Consider the following 9,572-nt stretch of genomic DNA (forward strand, 5'->3'; position numbering starts at 1 on the left):
CACGGGTAACAGGGTTTTTTTTTTTTTTAAGCAGAAGTCATAGTTTGTTGTAAAACAGTTTTTATGGCCTTGCGCCCAAATCAAAAGGGTGATAATGTTTTCGTGTGTTTGTCTGTGTCTAACGTTGGCAAAATATCTCATGAAACAGTGTGAGAATTTTCCCCAGAAAGCAATCATTGGATGCACATCTACATCTGAATAACTTTTGAAGTCAATTTAAGATGACCGCCACAGCCAGCTGACCTTGGAGAAAATTACTATGGCCCAGTCAGTTTTACAGAGCTAAAATTTGGTAGTAGCTGAGCATTATCTCCAACATGTACTTTGAGCACTAACTGATTGTTTCTAAACTTTTGCCCTTAACTGTTGGAGTTAACGCTGCCTGTCTGCTAGCAATATATTTAATGAACCACTGGACACACTTTAATGAAAGTTTCAGAAAATAATCACTTGACATACATCTATAGTTCATTACCTTTAGGAGTCAATCCAATTTAAGTAGACAACCACAAAAAATGGATCTTAGCCAACACAAAAATAACTATAACTCAGCCAATTTTACAGATATTGAACTAGAATTTGGTGTGGTAGTAGCTGAGCACATCTTCTGAGATCTCAGAATATTGCATGAGAGCATAACGTCATTTACAAGGTTTACCCAAAATGGTTAAAACTCTATATAGATGAGTTTCATTTAAAACTCTGGCCTGAAAGGCAGCAGGTGAAAAGTACAGTAATATAAAAACAATCAATAAAATAACAATTAAACAAACAAACAAAAAAAAATCAAATGTATTGATTAGCAAAATCCAAGCTAAATATGCAATACAAGCATTCTGAAATGCTGAAATTGTAAATGGCCACCCGTTTCACATGACATTATTACTTCATATAAACAGGAAAAATTTTAATAATCAAAACCGACCGATTGAAATGCCCAATTCAAAAAACACTACAGGATTAAGCATATACCAGGGAGAAGCTCAAATTTTTCTTGTTTTTTCTATAAAAAATACCATGGTAAATGGTTTCACTGATCTTAAGTACACTTTAATCTTTACAATAAACATCAATTAACAGTATAATTCAAAATTAACTTAAAATTTAAAGAGTTTTTAAAACCAAATACTGGTTTTGTAGTTCTAACGCTATACAAATTACCAACACATTTAGATAACTTATTTTTAATAAAAGCTATATGTGGATCTAAATTCATGCCTAAAATTTTTGTTTCATAGATTCTTTAAATTTAAACTCCATTTAATTTAAGCATTTATGAAAATTGTCCCTACCACCACCAAGCAATACAAATTGTGTCTTTTTTTTATTAGGAGACAACCTATTAGCATCAAAACACTTTTTAAACCAAAATGAGTTCACTTTCTACTGTTTGTTCTAATTGTTTTATATCTACTCCAGACCTAAATAAGTTGCTATCATCTGCAAACATTGTAGTTTTATACTTAGTTACAGAACAAACATAATTTATCATAAATAATTTTGGTCCCAATTTTGAACATTTTGGAACAACGCACGTTATTCTTTGTAACTGTGGTTTTGTATTATTGATTTTTACATACTAAAACAACTAGAGATGTCAACCAATTCCTCCTAAATCCATGTTGATTATCAATAAGTAATTCATGTTTCTCCACAAAGTTATCATGTTTCTTTACAGATCATTTTTCAAGGACCTTAGAAAATGGAGGCATGATAGATACAGGTGTAAAGTTTGACACCATAGGCTTATCACCATTTTTTAAAACCTCTTTAACAGGCGGGAAATATCATTGTTATAAACTACCAGAAACATAGTTGCTACCTTGCTGAACCTCTTCTGGCTTTTATGCTAAACACGCATTTGTCTTGGAGAACATATAAAAAGGCTTGTAGGTTTTACTTCACAATATATAAAAGTTTGAGTACTTTCAAAACCCTTAGTCCTATGTTGTCTGGGTAATCAGCTTTTAGAAGGAATTTTTTATGGTAAATTTGTCTCATGTGAGGAGTCAGACGAAATGATTCAAAGACAGAGCTTGGGCTCTGAAACCAACCTCCAAGAGAGGGGTGGACTGTCTCCTGTGCCACAGTTGTCCCAGGTAAGAGACATTAGATGGGTGTGACTATACTAGCAAGCATCCAGCTCGTGCCTTGCACCAAACAGCAGTTCAGATACTGTAACCCAACCTCCTTGGAGTCTCTGGATGGTGTCCTGGTAGGGATGACATTTGGGGCTTCTGTTCTTCTCCTGTGAGACTTCAAAGTCCATTAGGGCAATGGCATAGTCACCTGGAGGGGAGTGATCTAGAGGAGCAGCCTCCTTAATCTAAATCCTATCAGTATTTTGTTATTGGACCTCTGTGGTTTGCATGTACTGTCCATATAAAAAAACAAAAAAAACAAAACATTATGGTGAACCCTAAGTGTACTTAGTACCAGGAGACCTTGGGCCAAAGGTTGATAATTAGTCTTGTAATCAAGTCATCAAATCTGCAGCCCTATTTCTTGGACATTCAAGGAAAGAGAGGTACAGAGCTGTCAAGTGATGAAAACCTGGTGATGAGTTGTATCCAGTGGCAGGGAAAGCTAACTGTCAGCATCGGTAAACTGAAAAAAATAGTAAGGGTCAAGTGCGAACATCTGGAGGAGGCTTCTCACGCATCCCGGAAGAGTTCAAGAACATGGAATCCTATTAGGCCATGTTCAAGGTTCCTTTTGCAGATACATGCAGAAGCTATGGCCAGAAGGCCATTGCTGTCTGTCATAGTGGCAACTTGATGACTTGTTGGTAAAGACCAGTGGTCATGGAGGATACCAAGCTGAAGAAGGCTTTTAGAGATTGTATGTCCTAGAGGACTCCTGAAGGACATCTCCTGAAGGATTCCTGAAGGATCCGTCAGGTACAAGAGGACCCGAAGGACTGCTGTTTCTGTGGTTGCAGAGGCATAAACTTGGGTGTGAGAGAAATTCAGAGAAGCCATGGAAAACGATTTTCAGTTGGCTTCAAGGATATCTTGGCAAACTATTCAACGACTTGGAAAAGGAAAGCAGGCCCCATCCCAGACTGTTTTTAATTTGGGTGTGGACATGCTAACCCATATTAGGGGTAATGTCAGATGATGACAGGAACACTTTAATGATTAATCTGGTCACTATGTCCACCTTTGAGGAGCCAAGTCCATTACCTTGTCAGAGGTGGCTAAGGTAGTTTAAAAGATCCCTGACGGCTAAGAGTGGACTGAATTCCCCTGAGGTGCTGAAAGCTCTGAACATTGTGCGGCTTTAATGGCTGAACTGTATCTTTGATGTTGCATAAACTGAAACAAAACCTCTTGAGTTGTGGACTAGGGTGGTGGCACCTTACTTAAAAGGGGGGCCTAGATGGAGAGTGTGTTATAGCTATCAAGAGATCACAGTTTTAAGTCCAGGGTGTTGAAAGGGAAGCTTTGACTGATTGTTCAACCTTGGATTTAGGAGGAACATGGCTTTCATCCTGGTCACGGAGCAATGGACTAGATCTTGCAGAGTTGTTAAGGGGCTCATGAGAGTTTGACTCTCCAGTTTATATGTTTTGTTAAGCTGTAGATGTCTTATAACCATAATCTCCAAGGCATTCTTTGGAGGGTGCTATAGGATTATTGGATGCCCAGGTCAATTTTAAGGGCTATCTGGCCCCAGTATAATCAAAGCAAAAGCTGTGTCCACATTCTCGGCACAAACTTGAGCCTGTTCCAAGTGCAAGTTGGACTCTGCCAGTGCTGCCCCTTGTCTCCAATCCTGTTTGTGGTGTTCATGGTCAGGATTTCAAGATGCTGTCATAGAGAGGAAAGTGTCTGGTTTGGAAACCTGTTTTTCAATACAGCTTCTTTTTTGTTACTAATAATATGGTTCTGTTGGTGTCCTCAGATTATGACTTTCAGTGTGTTCTGGGGCAGCACACAGCTGTATGTGAAGTGGCTGAGAGGAGAGACAGCTGCTCTAAGTCTGAGGCCATGGTTCTCAACCAGAAAAATTGCTCCCTTAGTATTGGGTTATTTTTTTCACCAAGCTGAAGAGTTCAAGTCCCTGAACGTTTTGTTAACAAGTAATGGTAAGATGGAGCAGTAGATGAATCAATGGATCAGGGCCGTGTTTGCAGAAATGAGGGTGTTGCTTCAATCTGTCAAGGAAAAGAGCCAAAAGGCCAAGCTCTTAATTTACTGGTCCATCTACATTCCAACCCTGCTCTGCATCAAAAAGTGTGAGCTTTGGTGGTTCGAGATTCTGATTAGGATGCACTGGGTGCCTTAGTCTGAAGGTTTTCTGGGCATGACCCAAAACCTGCTGAAAGTCCCTCCATTCATTTTCTTTACCCACTTTACCTTTCTGGGTCACAGGGAGCTGGTGCCTATCACCAGCAGTCGCTGTGTGAGAAGTGGGGTATATCCTGTACAGGTCACATGTCCACCACAGGGAGACATAGAGGAAAACAAGACCAACAACCATTCATACTCTCACTGACACCTAGGGAAAATTTAGAGTTACCAATGCATGTTTTCGGTCAGTGAGAGGAAACTGGAGTTGCGTCCCCCTCATGGGGGGATCTTGCAAACTCCACACAGAAAGGCCCCAGGTCAGGAGGTGAACCAGTGACCTTCTTATTGTGAGGTGACAGTCAGGGGCGGCTGGCCAATAGAGGGCGAAAGGGCGCCGCGCCATCACTCACATTACCTTAAATAAGGCGTAAAAAAATTAATTAAATAGTAAAATAAAAATATTTCGAAATATATGTATATATATTTTTAGTTGTGTAAGATAAATATTTTATAGTTAATGATAAGTAAAGTTGTTTTGTTCTTCGACGTTGTCCGATTGGTGACATATTTCCGCCCCGGGGCGCAAAAATCTTTGCCCATAGACTCTTGTTAAAAGTTGTACGTGCGCAGTAACTTGCAGAATACGTGATGTAGTGAGTACTCCTACCATAAAACAAGCTTTGACGTATTTTCTCCGGTAAAGTTTTGAAAAATAAGTGAGAAAACAGGTCTTATAAATGCTAAATGTGTCCTACAGGCTTGTGCCTTGGGAGACCTCCGTCTTATTGGTGTGTTCAGGAAGCACTTGTGCATATGTGCATTTATATGTACATTATAATGTTGCTTTTGTTGTTTTAATTCATGTAAATACACTGGTGTGATACCTTAGTATATGTTTTGGTATTTGTCTATTTTGGACTTATAGCCCCCCCTGGAGAAAACTCCACCAGCTGCCACTGGATCAGAGGATGTGTTGTGAATGACTCTCAGCAACAACTACATCACAGTTTAGCACAATATCAGTAAAACACACTGAGACCCTGTACACACAGGAACAGACTTTTGTGGAAAACAAAGATTTTTATTGTTTTATTCTTACATAAAGACAAAAACAGTGATTAAACTGTATCTATTGAAACTGGGTTACAGAGTAACATATCCTTAAATCCACCCTCACATGTGGACAGCCTAAACACAACCTTTTGTAAACGTTCTCAAAGATGAACCTCTAATCTAAGCTACGACCCCAAGCTCGACCGGTGTAACAACAGATTACATGCTTGTGTTTTAGTTGCAAATGCAAGTTGCTCAACTTCAGCAAGAGGAGCTGGAGAGAGGGATGTCTGGTTTTTCTCCCTTGGACCTGTTGCCTCCGTGGCCACAGATAAGCAGTAGAAGATGGATGGATGGATGGAAGATAACTGTGAGGGGAAACGATAACTAAAAAAGTGTTGAATCCTGAAGCCCTTAGAATTCCTAGGAGAAAGGCACATCCCCCATCAGTGTCATAAACCCGGGGGTTTCTGTCTAGAGAGCGAGACCAAAACCACACACGGAGACGAGGATAACGGTAAGTGCATTTATTTACAGGTGAAGCTATGTACAGTGATCATTTCCTGGGGGAGTCTGCAAGAGAAGGAGAACCGGGTGAGTCTCGGGTACAGCTTTGGTTTCCAAGATGGTTGCGAGGATTATAATGTCTCTTTGTTTGCTTACAGGTCCTAGCAGGAGGTTGCGGCGTCGAGGAGGAGCGGAGCGGTTCCAGTAGTTCCCGACGAGGAGCCAGGTAGCAGCGAGGTAAGTATCCGTGATTATCCAGGTAAGTAGTTCTTCAGATCCGTAGTCGTGGCGTGGCAAAAACCTGAGTCGTAGGCACAAAACAGAGAACGTGATTAGCTTAGGAGCATAAGTTAGGTTAGACGCTGTGGCGGAGAATCTAACCCAGAAGGTTCGATGCTCCAGCGAAGATCTGATCCCAGCCTGCTGCTTAAGTACCGGCTGGTCTCATCAGTAGGAACTGGAACACCTGTGGAGGAATGATTAGTGGCACTGCCCAAAAGGCAGGGCCAAACCCAGATCCTCACAATCAGCTTTAATGCCAGAGTTTTAAATTTAGATTATCGATGATGAGAATGTCAGTGTCAAATTTATTTTTATAGCACATTTAAAAACAACAGCAGTAGACCAAAGTCTTTCACAATTTACACCAACTGTCATAACATAACACAAATAAAATAATAAAATAAAACTATTAGATATACTACTGTACTAACTACTAGATATTAAGCAACAAACAGAACACAAGTTTAGTAAACATATCAGAAAAACAGCAACTCAAACTGTATTAAAAGCCAGTGAAAACAGATGTGTTTTTAAAAGAGATTTAAAAAGTAATAGAGAAGATGCCTGTCTAATGTCAGAGGGCAGGTTGTTCTAAAGTTTAGGAGCCACTGGTGAAAAAGCCAGATCTCCTCTGAGTTTCATCCTGGTTTTCAGGAGAACCAAAAGCAGCTGATCTCAGTGCCCGGTAAGGAACAGAAGGTTGAAGTGAGTCAGAGAGATATGGGGATAGAGCCCATGTAGGGATTTATAAGTCAACAAGAGAAGTTTAAAATCTATTCTATGAGCCACAGGGAGCCAGTGAAGGGAGCATAAAACTGGTGAAATGTGTTTAAACCAATGTGTTCCTGTTAAGAGCCGAGTCGCAGCATTTTGAACAAGCTGCAAATGTGAAAGGGAGACCTGACTATCCCCAACATAAAGTGCATCACAATAATCAAGTCTGGTTGTAATGAAGGCAGGAACTACTTTCTCAAGGTCAGGTCTGGTTAAGATGGGCTTAAATTTAACTATCTGCCTCAACTGGAAAAAAAATCTTCTTTAAAACATAAAAAAATAATCGAGTTGTAGCTTTTTGTTCAAATCGTAAATAAATGTTGTGTACAATCTCATATATTATCATAAAATATCATGCTCAGAGTCTGTGCTGTGAATGACTCCCAGCTACAACCACAATAAATTATACTTCAATATCTGTAAAAAATCTCTGATTTATCACCATTTTTGTTTAAGCAAAGGTCAATTAACTGTTGTGGCCATGTTAAATTGGGTTGACTCCTGAAGTTATAAAGTCATAGAGTCTGAACTTTAATAATCTCATAGTTTAATTACATTTTTATAATATATTTTGTGGTTGATGGGAACTTATTGTCACAGATTTAGTAAGTAAAGACTGTAGTTTTCAGTTTAATTTAATTTGATTTTAGAATGTTTTGATTTGATTTTTTGTTGCCGAGGCACCCAAACACAAGAGATTAAAGCCGTCAGGTTCTAGAAGTTCCTGTCATTGTGACATAAATGAGACGTCATGACGACCAGGCAGCATTCTGAACCCAGACTGAGTCCAGATCAGTCATTTTTCTGTAAGTGAACTGTGCACTATTGGTCGTTTGCAGCAAGGCATTAAAAATATTGTTGAGTTTCCACGAGCAGCGCTCCAAGCAGCCTGGACTCTTCCTTCTTAAGAACTTCTAGTTCAGGTGAGTTTAGAAACAGGTGCTCTCTGTAGTATAATTACTGTAGCAAAATGAATTAGGATCAAATCAGTCTAAAACTGCTGTTTTTCGTTGTATTTTCAGTGAATATGGATAAAGGAGACGGCCCTCACGTCGACGTGTTCAGTAAGGACTTTTCCTTTTTCTGGTTTCTAATGGTTCTTCCATCGTCTGACTTTAAACAGCTTTCTTACTAGAACAAGTTAAATACTGAGAACAACAGTAAAAACCTTTGCTAACAAGACAAAATCTGTAGATATCACAACACATGTACAATAACCGTGCAGTGCTGTGCTAAAGTTGTTTTAAACCACCTCTAATTTCCTTTTCTACCTTTATTGCAATCTTAGTCTTGATATCGGGCCATGACAGCCGTCCCTTAAATAAAAACTTTCCACATGAAAACATGTTGACATGTGGCACATGTGAAGCTCTGGATTCGGAGGTCAGACTTTAGTGGCTTAACCCACCAAATAACTGAATAAATATATAAATGAAAACTTTCAAAACACCTGAAGAAATTTCAAAGAAGTGGAGTTTGAAAGATTACAAAAATGTTTGTCTTCTTGACTGAAATGTTTGACAAAAGATGGGTGACTCAAGGCTTTTCCACAGCATTGTACATGTAATTTCATATCTGTAATATAGATCTACATAGTGGGAAGAAAGTTGTGTTGGTTAGTGGTAATTGTACTAATCAAAAACAAGTAACTCTACATTTTCTAAATGTTTCTGCAGTGCGTCGGCGTGAAATCATAGAAAGAATCGAGCAGGAAGACTATGATGGCGTCTTCCAACTAATAGAGGGTTTAGTAGAGTTCATGTTAGAACGAGAACTTCTACAGGAAATCCAGGCTATCCTGAATGAATTTTCTGTTCTGTTGCAAAACAACGCTGCTAATGGCGTCAACATCGCTGAGGACTATGAGGCTCAACTTGAGGATCCTGAGGAGCAACCTGACGGCATAAACCCAGAACCTCAGGGCCAAATAGACCTTCCAAGGGCAGATGAGGAAGAAGACGATGAAAGCTACTGGGCCGACGTGTCAGAAAGTGACAGCGGCTCTGACGAGGATGTCTCAGCACCAGCTCTACCACCAGCCCAACAGCCTGGGACATCCAGGAAGAGGAAGAGGGAGGAGGACGACGATCCAGCCAGGAAGAGGGCCAGAAAAGGGAGCGACTCAGAGGAGGAGTCAGGGTCTGCATCCTCCTCTACCTCAAAACACCGGAGGCCAAGAAAACGCAGAGGAGATGAAGATGAGGAGGATGGCAGACCCAGAAAACGTCTTGGATTTTAACAAGGTTTGCTCCCATTACAGCCTCACCACTTTAGCTGCAGGCCTACAAGAAACTTTCCAAGATTTAAGTTTCAGGTTCAGTTTTCTGTGAGCAGAACTTGTTGCTCTAAAGTCTGTCTTGTTTTCTGCTTGATAGGATCTGTGAGAGTCGTCCTCCTCTTCTTTAACTTCTCCAACCACCACCTCTCCTCCGTCAGCAACTGTCATCTGAGCGTCTCGTCTTCATCCTCATCAGTCATCTCTCCTCCACCATCAGTGAGATCCAACTAAGCTCCTCTCCTCTGCCCTCAGCGGGCACAAACTCAGCTCCTCTCCTCCACCCTCAGCGGGCACAAACTAAGCTCCTCTCCTCCGCCCTCAGCGGGCACAAACTGAGCTCCTCTCCTCTGACCTCAGGGGGCACAAACTAAGCTCCTCTCCTC

This window comes from Kryptolebias marmoratus, linkage group LG8 (genome assembly GCF_001649575.2).
Source record: "Kryptolebias marmoratus isolate JLee-2015 linkage group LG8, ASM164957v2, whole genome shotgun sequence".
Taxonomy (NCBI): Eukaryota; Metazoa; Chordata; class Actinopteri; order Cyprinodontiformes; family Rivulidae; genus Kryptolebias; species Kryptolebias marmoratus.